Source organism: Hemiscyllium ocellatum (genome assembly GCF_020745735.1).
Source record: "Hemiscyllium ocellatum isolate sHemOce1 chromosome 27 unlocalized genomic scaffold, sHemOce1.pat.X.cur. SUPER_27_unloc_33, whole genome shotgun sequence".
Taxonomy (NCBI): Eukaryota; Metazoa; Chordata; class Chondrichthyes; order Orectolobiformes; family Hemiscylliidae; genus Hemiscyllium; species Hemiscyllium ocellatum.
The window spans coordinates 267030-278713 of NW_026867502.1; the positions used below are offsets into that span (position 1 = coordinate 267030).

Genomic DNA, 11684 nt, shown 5'->3' on the forward strand with positions numbered 1-11684 from the left:
GTGGTTAGCACTGCTGCCTCACAGCACCAGAGACCCGGGTTCAATTCCCGACTCAGGCGACTGACTGTGGAGTTTGCACGTTCTCCCCGTGTCTGCGTGGGTTTCCTCCGGGTGCTCCGGTTTCCTCCCACAGTCCAAAGATGTGCGGGTCAGGTGAATTGGCCATGCTAAATTGCTCGTAGTGTTAGCTAAGGGGTAAATGTAGGGGTATGGGTGGGTTGCGCTTCGGCGGGTCGGTGTGGACTTGTTGGGCCGAAGGGCCTGTTTCCACACTGTAAGTAATCTAATCTAATCTAATCCTTTTATTCCTCACAGACCTATAGAAAGCTTTAGGGTTCTCCTTTATTCTATTTGATAAAGACTGCTCGTGTCCTCTCTTTGCTCTTCTTAACTCTCTCTTTCAATCCTTCCTCGGTGATCTGTAATTCTCTTATCGCCTCATCTGTACCATCTTGCCTCATCAACACATAAGCCTCATGGAACAGCATCATAAGACACAGAACTTGTATCAAAAGATCAGTGTCATGCAACTGATCGAATATATTGAACAAACTGAGATAGTCTTCATCTCTTAGAATGGGTGCGGACTTTGGTTCATTAATATGTAACAGTGTTTTTGAGATGACTTAAGCTTTTATAAAAAACAGACATCTCTGCTCAGACAATGCAATGAAGGTGTGAGATTTGAGTCTGTCAGTATTCCAACCTTGAATCAGACTTGTTCTGTTTCCAAAGTCGGAATTTGTAAAATATTATATGCATTGACTGCCTGCAGTTTGTGTGCTTTTTGAATAAAATTGAATGTATCTGCAAATATAATTTTGCCAATACAATTTCACCCCATAAAGTAGTGTGTGTGTGTGCATGAAAGAGTGTGCATGTGAGTTTGTGTGTGTGTGCACAGAAGTGTGTGTGTGTATGCTTGGAAAGTGAGAGTGTGATGGAGTATGAGGCTGCGAGTGTGAGAGAGTGTTGAGGGTGTGTGTCTGTGTCTGTCTGAGAGGTAGAGTATGTGTGTGAGGGAGAGGCTTAATCAAAGCAAGGGGTTGCATTTTTGCTAAAACAAGGACTTGTACAGTTGGGCCATGGGTCGTGTTAGAGAACAGACAGACATGGGGGGTGGGGGAGCAGAGGTGGGGGCTGTTCAGGTACATAGTTCTTTGGAAGTTGCATCATTGCTCGACAGGGTGGTTAAGGCGGCATTTCGCAACATTGCCTTCATTGTTCACACCATTGAGTATAGGAGTTGGGACATCATGTTGAGGTTGTACAGGATGTTGGTGAGGCCACTTTCAGAGTACTGAGTACAGTTCCGGTGGCCCTGTATTAGGAAGAATAATATTAGTGAGGGTTTAATAAAGATTTACCAGGATGTTGTAAGGACTGGAGGGTTTGAGTTATAAGGAGAGGCTGGGACTTTATTCATTGGAGCACAGGAGGTGGGGGGGGGGGGGAGGTGACCTCATTGAGATTAATAAATTCATGAGGAGTGGAGGTAAGGTGAATAGCAAATGGCTCTTGCTTAGCGTAGGGGAACTCAAAACTAGGGGGCATTTTTTTAAATGTCAGGAGAGAGATTTAAAAGGAAGCGGAGGGGCAACATTTTGAAAGAGGGTGATTTGCATGTGGAATGAACTTGCTGAGGATGTGGTCGATGCAGGTACAGTTACAACATTGAAACAGCATTTGGATGGGTACATGAATAGAAAGGTTTAGAGGGATATGGGCCAAATGCAGGCAAGTGGGACTGGTTTGTATCGGGTTGTGAGTTCATGGAATGCCCTGCCCGTATCAGTGGTGAACTCTCCTTTATGGTCATTTAAGCGGGCATTGGATAGGCATTTGGAAGTTATTGGGCTAGTACAGGTTAGGGAGGATTCGGTCGGCGCAACATCGAGGGCCGAAGGGCCTGTACTGCACTGTATCCTTCTATGTTCTATGTTTAGTTTGGAATCCTGGTCGACATGGACGAATTGGACCGAAGTGTCTGTTTCTGTGCTGTATACCTCTATTGAAACTAATAGAATTCTGAAAGGGGCTTGACAGGATAGATGCAGATGAAATGCTCCTTTGTGGGGAGGGTCATCGAATTCCGACAATGTGGAAGCAGGCCATTCAGCCCATCTATTTCACTCTGGCCCTCTGAACAGTATCCCACCCATACCCAACCCCTTACTCCATATTTCCCATGGCCAAGCCACTCTAACCTGTACATCCCTGGTCACTATGGGTAACTTAGCACGGCCAATTCTCCCTAACCTACACTCTAATCTATAAATTACCTTCTCAAGAATGTAATTTAAGTGCAGAGCTTTTCTAAGAAAAATGTCAGTCAGACTCAACATTGGGACACAGACAGAATTCACACCTATTGTCTCTGCTTATAAACAGGGCAACGTCTCTTCGAAATGTAGATTCATTTAGGTATAACTGCGTCACTTTACATATGAAGATATCCCTTTGAATGTGCCACATCCCTTTGAAATGTAATCTCGTCCATTTGCATCTCTTTATTTGCAAAAATACCCCGTTAAAATGTCCATGTTACTTTAATGTCCATGCACATTACCCCCTTTAGATTATGAGGCCGTTCCGTTAGATGTCGGAATATCTGTTTAAATGGAGCCGTGAGCTTTCCCAATGTAGACAGGGCTCCTCGAAACGTGGCAGTGTCCCCCCCTGCAGCTGCAGAGCGAGACAGGAGAGTTTGTTTTTGTGAATGAGCAGTTGTAGCGCGAGGTGGCTGTTGCTTGGTGACGGTGAGGCTCCCCCGGCCCCGCCCATCCCCCCGTGCAGACGTCACGCGGGGGTGAAGGCGGTTGGGAGGAGAAGTCGCTCGAGCGGGGAAGCGGCGGTCGTTAGGAAAATGGCGCCGTGCGGCCCGGGGCAGACCCCCGTCACTGGTCACCGCCGCCTTCCTGGCGCAGCTGCTGTGTCACGGCCACACCGGCCGGCTGTACAGCAGGCAGGAGCCGGTGACCATTCTGGAGGCGGATGGGGTTAAGGGCCTGCTTGGGAACTGGTCGGCCGCCTGGGTGGTGGAGTTCTACTGGTCGTGGGGGCGGCCCCTGTGTCAACTATGGGGCCACCTGGAAGGTACTGGGCCCGGGAGGTGAAAGGTGAGGCAGGTTGTGGGGGGGACGGAGGGGAAGGAATGTGGGGCCTGTCCTGTCATAGTCACATTTTACACTCACTTTCCATCTGCTTTTACTGGCGCTTGTGCTGTTTACCCCTCACTGTTACTTGTACAATTGTTGAGGGTAGTGTGTAAATACTAGTGAAGGATACTATGCACCAGCATGTATATGTTCCTCAGTTATTGAAGGGGCAGGACCTGTTGAGAATGGTTAGTAAAGTATGTGGTGCACTAAGCCTTGTTAACTTGGAGATAGTTTGGTATTTGTAAAAATATACTTTTTTATTATTTAGAATCATAAAGATGTACAGCACATGAACACACCCATTTGGTCCAACCTGTCCATGCCAACCAGATATCCTAAATTAATCTAGTCCCATTTGTCACCACTTGGTTCATATACCCATCCAGATGCCTTTTAAATGCTGTAATTATATCGGCCTCCACTACTTCCTCTCGCAGCTCATTCCATACGTGCACCATCCTCTGCATGGAAAAGTTGCCCCTTAGGTACCTTTAATATCTTTCTGCTCTCACCCTAAACCTATGCCGTCTAGTTGTGAACCTCACCCCTATTCTGGGGAAAAGACATTTAAAAAAATGTTGAGCAGCCAGACAAAAGCGATAAAATGTTGAGCCACATGGGGAAAAAGAACTGTGGCTCTACCCTTTATTTCTCCTCTTGGCATTTGAACATTTAACATCTGTCAATAACACCAGCATCGCCACAGAGCACATTGTGTCTGCTCCTCGGTGTGAACAACAGCGCACCTGCTCGCTGGTGTCACCAGTACATTGTCCATGCTCCTCGCTGTCGGCAGAAAAGGAGACATCGCTTATCTCTGTTCCTAAAGGTCTTCCCTTTATTCTTAAAGCTGTGTCCTCTAGTCCTAGTCTCTCCTACCAATGAAAACATCTTCCCAATGTCATTGCACTGTGGGGATGAAGCCCTAGCCTGTCCAGTAATTTCTGGTGGGTGAGACGAGGCCTCAAGGTTAGAGGGAGTAGCTTTCAGACAGAGATGAGGAGGAACTGCTTTTCCCAGAGGGTCGTGAATCTATGGAATAGTCTAGATTAGAGTGGTGCTGGAAAAGCACAGCAGGTCAGGCAGCATCCAGAGAGCAGGAAAATCGATGTTTCGGGCAAAAGCCCTTCATCAAAATCTAGGGAATACTCTGGCTAAGGAAGCAATAGAGGCAGCTTCATTAAGTATATTCAAGATACAGTTGGGTGGGATTTGGCCTGGTTGGGGAATTAAGGGGTTCCTTGTGACAGTGCAGGGAGGAGAAGATGAAACGATGGATAGATCAGCCATGATCTTAATGAATGACGGAGCAGGCTCACTTGTAGCAACTGGAGTGAATCCAGCGAGGGAGCAGACTTTGGGACCTCAGGTATGTGTCTTGGTTACCCGGGTGAGGAGAGACAGAAGTTCAGGTTGGGACTTTTTTCCGTAGCTTGCCAGAGTCTGAGGAGTGACCTTATACACTTTTATATCATCATGAGGGGCATGGATAGGGTAAATAAACATGGTATTTTCCTTTGGATGGGGCAGTCCAGAAGTAGAGGGTAATAAGTTTAGGATCGAGCGTGTGGTGCAGCAACAAGTCAGGCAGCATCTGAGGAGCAGGAAAATTGACGTTTCAGGGAAACTCCCTTCAGGGAAGTGTGTGTGTGTGTGTGTGTGGGTGTGTGTGTGTTTGTGCGCTGTGAGTATGTTTTTGCATGTGTGCCTGCTTGATAAAGTGTGATTGTGATGGAGTATGAGTCTGCGAGAGGGTGAGAGTTTTGAGGGGGTGGTGTGTGTGTATGTCTGAGAGAGAGCGTGTGTGTATGAGAGGGATATGGATATAAGTGAGGGGTTGCATTTGCTAAAATAAAGGAGGGCAAGACTTGAACAGGTAATGGTAGGGCCCTGGGTCATGTTGTAGAACAGAGACATGGAGGTGTTCAGGTTCATTGTTCTTGAAAGTTACATCACTGGTAGAGGGGGGTGAAGAAGGTGTTCAACACACTAGCCTTCATGGTTCACATGCTGAGTACAGGAGTTGGGACATCATGTTGGAGATGCACACAGAAAGTACGTTACTCAGAGGGTGATAGGTGCCTGGAACGCATTGCCAGCAGAGGTAGGGACGGTAGATTCATTCAAGGTGCATCCGAGCAGTAGGACAGTCGAAGTTTCGGGCACAAGCCCTTCATCAGGAATGATACGTGGATGTTCAGAGGGGCATCAGTGTCCTTCTATGCCAGTTGTCAGACAGGTGCAGCAGGCAATGAGCAAGGCAAGTGGTGTGTTAGCAAGAGGAATTGAGTTCAGAGATGGGAATGTCATCCTGCAGTTAGGGGGTCATTTGAATAAATTCAAGGTTGAGTTAATCTGATTTTTGAACAAGAAAGAAGTGGATGTTTATTGCGGAAGGCAAGAAAATGGTTTTAAGCCCACTTTAGAACAGTTCGAGTCAGACAACACAGAAACAGACCCTTCAGTCCAACTAAACCGTGCTGACTGTGTTCACAAACTAAACTAGTCCCACCTGTGTGTATTTGGCCCATATCCCTCTGAACCTTTCCTATTCACGTACTTATCCAAATGTCTTTTAAACCTTGTTACTGTACCTACATCCACCACCGTGTCTGGACATTGATTCCACACACAAACTACTCTCAAAAAAAAGGCGCTACTCCAGTCTTTTGAAAATCTTTCTTCACTCACCTTCCTCATTTGCTCCCTAATCTTGAAACCCCCATCCTAGGGAAAGGACACCTGCGGTTCACCTCATCTACCCTCCATGATTTTATGAACCTCCTTTTAAGGTCACATCTCAACCTCATGTGTTCCAGTGAAAAAAGTCCCAGCCTATCCACCCAGCTGTAGGTATATTCATATCCAGTTATGAATTGTTCAATGCTGGTGCTGACTCGAAAGACCGAATGGCCTAGTCTTGCTCCCAACTCTCTCACTCTGTGTCCAGGACAGCAAGAGGCCCTAAGTCAGAGGAGCAGAAATTAGGCCATTCAGTCCATCAGGTCTAATCACCCCATTCAATCGTGGCTGCTAGGTTTCTCAACCCCATTCTCCTTTAACCCTTGATACTCAAGAACCTATCTGTCTCAGTTTTAAATATTCCCAGTGACCTGGCCTCCACAGCCTTCTATGGAAATAGATTCCACAGATTCACTGCTCTCTGGCTGAAGAAGTTTCTCCTTTCTAAAAGGACTTCCCTTTACTTGAAGCGCTGCCCTCTGGTCTGAGTCTGTCCTACCAATGGAAACATCTTAGCAACATCCACTCTGTCTGGGCTGTTCAGGATTATGTATGTTTCAATTAGAACCCCCCCCCCCCCCCGAGTGTGGGTCTTTTAATCAGCATGAACCAGACCATTCAGGATGAGGTACACCAGGGATTGGGGTCAGCAAAATGAGAATGGAGGGAGAGTGTGTGGATTGGAGATTTTCAGCTTGGGAATGAGAGAGAAAAGAGGGTTTGCTATAAATTAGAATTGATCGGATGGGCCAAAGTGTGGTAGATGGAATTAAATTTTGAGAAATTCGAGTTGTTGCATTTTGGTCAAGCAATTCAGGCAGGACTGACAGAGTTAAGGGGAGTGTTGCAGAACAAAGAGACCTTGGAGTGCAGGTTCCATAGTTCCTTGAAAGTGGAGTCTCAGGTAGACAGGATAATGAATGAGGCATTTGGTAGGATGGCCTTTATTGGTCAGAGCATTGAGTAGATGAGTTGGGAGGTCATGTTGTGGCTGTCCAGGATGTTGGTTAAGCCAATTTTGGAATACTGCGTTCAGTTCTGGTCTCCCTACTGTAGGAAAGATGTTATGAAACTTTGAAAGGGGTCAGAAAAGATTTGAGCTATAGGGAGAGGCTGAATAGGCCAGGGATATTTTCCATGGAGCATCAGAGGCTGAGGGGTAAACTTATAGACCTTTGTAATGGGCATGGATAGGGGAGGAAACCTAAGGTCTTTTCCCCAGGGTAGGGGAGTCCAAGAAAACTAGAAGACATATGTTTGAGGTGAGAGCAGAATGATTTAACAGGGGTCTGAGGGGCAATCTTTTCACATAGAGGGTGGTGCATGTATGGCACGAACTGCCAGAGGAAGTGGTGGAGACTGGCACAATTACAACATTTAAAAGGCATATGGATGTCAGTCTGTTCTCAGCTCTGCTGGATTTCTGTTGAAGCTTTGACACCCCCCCCAACAACTATCTTTACACCTTCTGGGACAATAAAACATTCAGTCAATCAAGTCCCAATGCACAATCTCCCAGCCTGTGAACCATCCAGGCACAGTGTAGTCACAGAAGGGAATCAAACAAGAAAATGAAACAACATTAGAAATAAATAGGTGCTCGCGTTTAATGTTTATTCATTAGGAAGTAAACCAGAAATAAGGCTCTATTTGTATTTGCAGAATGATATTTGCAGATACATTGTGTATTTTGCTCAAAAAATACACAATCAGTAAGCAGTCAATCCATGTAATATTTTGTAAATTCCACTTTGGAAATAGAACCAGTCTGACTCAAGACTGGGACACAGACAGACTCTGACCTCACACCTTTAATGCATTATGTGAACTGAGATGTCACATTTTGCTATAAAACCTCGAGTTATCTTGATAAGGTGCCTTGCAAGAAGGTCTGGGATTTACATGTGAATGATAGCTGCAATCCAGTCTAAAAGATAAAAGACTTGACAGTCCAGGTTTGTTCAACATATCATTTCGGTGGCAGAACGCGATAATGTTTTTCTATAAGTTATGTCTTAAGATCTTATTCTCCACAACCACCTGAAGGATCAGCGCTCTGAAAGCGAGTCATTCCAAATAAACCTGTTGAACACTCACCTGGTGGTGTGATTTTTAACTTTGTCCAGGTTAGGATGGATTGACCATGCCCAGAGATGTGCAGGTTAGGTGCATTAATCAGGGAGTAAAAGTTGAGCAATAGGGGTAGGGGAATAGGTGTGGGTCTGTTACCCTTTAGGGGGTCGGTATGGATTTGTGGGGCTGAGTGGCCTGCTTTCACACTCTGGGGATTCTCTGAAGGGAAGGGATTGGCACAAACTCATTATTTTTTTTTGCTTCCCAAAATCAGACCTCCTCACCTCCCAGCAGTATCCCAATGTTGTGAAAGATATTAACTTTCAGGTGGAGTTATCCAAAATTCAGAGAGATGTCAGTCTTGACGTTTTTGCTTTTCTGCCCCTGGAAGATCCTGAATCAGCACCTTCAGGGGAATTAGTTAGATCAGAGTGAGAACAGAGGTGGGAGAGAGAGAGTGGGATGGTGCTTTCAATTTTGTGAAATAACAAAAGAAAAGAACTTTCCGCAGAAAGTAGAATTGCTTGTTCAGAATTTCTACCCTGCACTGACAGTGATGACTTTTGTAATCTCTTTTTACATTTCAGGATCTGAAGATGGAAGTTTCAAAATCAACAGATGAAGGCCTAATGCCCAAAACGTTGACTCTCCTGCTCCTCGGATGCTGCCTGACCTGCTGTGCTTTTCCAGCGCCGCACTTTCTGACTCTGACTCTCCAGCGTCTGCAGTCCTTACTTTGACGTCCATGTCTGACAGTCATTCAATCCAATCCATCGGGACCGCAACAGTTTGCAACTATGATTCCGTGAGGAGCAAAGCTGTTTGGTTCCTGTTTGGGTATGTTTTCAGCATCAGTGGGACTGGATGAGAGACCCTACCATTGCAGTGCACTGAGTGAGGAGCGTGTAACAGCTATACGGTTTGGAAAGAGGAATTCACGGTGGAGAGAAGCTCCACATGCGTTTGTGCGGCTGAAGCTTCGGCCATGGAGAAACCCGAGGAATCCCGCCCCGTAGAGAAACCACGGAAGTGTGGTGACTGTTCGAAAGGCTTGTTTCCCGTCTGCCCTGGAGACTCATTGGCGCAGTCACACTGGGGAGAGGCCGTTCCCCTGCCCTGACTGCAGGAAGGACTTCAGCGATTCCTCCAACCTCCAGACCCACCAGTGGATCCACATGGGGGAGAGGCCCTTAAGCTGCCCCGAGTGCGGGAAGGCCGTTACCCAGGCTGCCTCCTTGCTGACCAACCAGCGGGATCACGTGGCATTGCAGGAGGATTGAAAGAAAGACGGCCGAGTGCCTTTACCAACTGGACTATCAACCCAGTTCCAGTGGCTCCCGAGTTCGATTCCCACAACAGATGGCGGAATTGGAATTTGGTCAGAAATCTGGAGTTCAGAATCTAACGGTGAAACTATTGTCGGTGGGGTGGGGGTGGAAAAAAACCCCCTTCTGATTCACTCAGTTCTTTTTTAGGGAAGACTTGAGCAGTTATTAGAGCAGTCGTCCCAGCTGCATCCTTTACCCGCTCTGGCCTACACGTGACTCCAGACCCACAATAGTCTGGTTGACTCTATGCTGCTCATCCAACTTACTTGGATACAGGTTGAAATTGCTGAGTGAGGCAGTACTTCCTCCAGGTTAAGGCTACACCAAGGATCCAATTACAAAGGGACAACTCGGTGGTGACCAATAATGAAGAAAGTGAGGAGTTGCACTTTGACCTTGAGCTGTTTTTAAAAAATTGCTACTTTTTTCTACACCTTTCTGCTGGGAGATTCTGAAGCTGTAACAAAGTTGGGTCACAATAAAGATTACCTGAACTTCACACTGAGCTCAAACTCTCAATGAGAGCTTTAAACTGCAACAGGTTTTTGGTTTAAAACTGCTGATTTCTTACAGGAGAAAGTTAGAACTGCAGATGCTGGAGATCAGGGTCAAGATTAGAGTGGTGCTGGCAAAGTACTGCAGGTCAGGCAGCGTCCGAGGAGCAGGAAAATCGACATTTCGGGTTTGCTCCAGACTCCACCCTCCTTACTGTGTCAACCATCTGTGAGTAGGGTACTCTCTTCACAACTCCTTTCCATTTATTTCATTCTGGGCTTCAATTTATGACTTGCAGCAACTGAAAGGAAAGAGAATGAATCCATGGAATGGACAGAATTGGGAAAAGTTTGTTTATAACAGAGTGTTTCATGTATTGAGTGAATGTAAAGAGGAAGTGGTGGATACATGTTCAGATGCAACGTTTAAAAGATATGTGGATAAGTACATGAATAGGGAAGGTGTGGAGGTATATGGGCCAAACACTGGCAAGTGGCACTAGTTTAGTTTGAGAACATAGTCAGCATGGAATAGTTGGACTGAAGGGTCTGTTTCTGTGCTGTCTGACCATAACTGTTCTGTCGTGGTCTTAAAACCATTTTCTTGCCTTCCACTTTAAAAATGTCTACTCTTCCTGTATCCAAAACATAAACCACAAAAAAAAACACACCTCATCCACACAACATAAAAATCCACACTTTGTTGTTCAAAAATCAGATGAACTCAGCCTTGAATAAATTCAATGACTCCCTAACTGCAGGAAGACATCCCCATTTCTAATCTCAGTTCAGCCTGCTAATATACCACTTGCCTTGCTGCACCTGTCTGACAACTGGCATTGACTGATGTAGAAGGATGCCTCTAATCAAAGCACTGATCACAGGGTGGTCTGGTTTCAGGACCTGATTTCTCTATCCTCTGTTGATCTCCCTGTTCCCACAGACTAAGATGTCGGTCTGTTCTCAGCTCTGCTGGATTTCTGCTAAAGCTTTGACCCCGCCTTTTATAACTTCTGGAACGATAAAATATTCAATCAAGACCCAAGCCACAATCTCCCAGCCTGTCAACTATCCTAATACAAGGTGTAGTCATAGCAGGGAATCAAACAAGAAAAATAAAACAAAATCGTAAATAAATAGGTACACACGTGCTTAATGTTTGTTCATGAGGAAGTAAACCAGAAATAGGGGTCTCCCAGGAATCTTCCAGTGCCCTACTTGAGGAATTCTGTCACCCTTACACCTATGAGGATCCAGCTATGAATTACAACAACATTTACAACCAACAGAAATAAAGCAACGGTTATCAAATAGAGATAAACAGCACGGAAATAGACTGTTTTCTCTATCTCATGCACACACGAGATAGATCATCCATGGGGGTGGGTTTGTATTTGCAGCATGATGTTTGCAAATACATTCTACTTTGCAAGGTTTGTAGCTCAGGTTGAGGATTAGGGTGTAGGTTTGCTCGCTGAGCTGTAGGTTTGATATCCAGACGTTTCATTACCTGTCTCGGAGAACGTATGGGTGGGAGTGGCGACCTCCAAATGAAGCGACGCTGTTGTCTCCTGCTTTCGATTTATATGTTTGGCCTGGATAGGGTTCCTGGGGTTTGTGGTGATGTCATTTCCTGTTCATTTTCTGAGGGGTTGATAGATGGTATCTAGATCTATGTGTTTGTTTATGGTGTTGTGATTGGAGAGCCAGGCCCTAGGAATTCTCTGGCATGTCGTTGCTTAGCCTGTCCCAGGATAGATGTCCCAGTCGAAGTGGTGTTTTTTTTTTTCATCCGTATGTTGGGCTACGAGGATAGAAGGTCGTGTCTTTTTGTGGCTAGCTGGTGTTCGTGTATCCAGGTGGCTAACTTTCTTCCTGTTTGTCCT

At 45.8% G+C, this 11684-nt stretch overlaps 1 protein-coding gene, 1 long non-coding RNA gene and 1 pseudogene across 3 annotated transcripts in view; 2 read left to right on the plus strand and 1 right to left on the minus strand.

Moving 5' to 3' along the window:
* The window catches only part of LOC132808144 (zinc finger protein 850-like), a 131059-nt gene that overhangs the window by 101291 nt on the left and 18084 nt on the right, over positions 1–11684 (minus strand). The window lies entirely within an intron of this gene.
* Positions 1–11684, plus strand: part of LOC132808145 (zinc finger protein 850-like) — a 51833-nt pseudogene that overhangs the window by 5185 nt on the left and 34964 nt on the right.
* Positions 3068–9402, plus strand: LOC132808154 (uncharacterized). The gene is made up of 2 exons (XR_009642041.1): positions 3068–3119; positions 8564–9402. It is a non-coding gene; the product is annotated as an uncharacterized LOC132808154 (long non-coding RNA).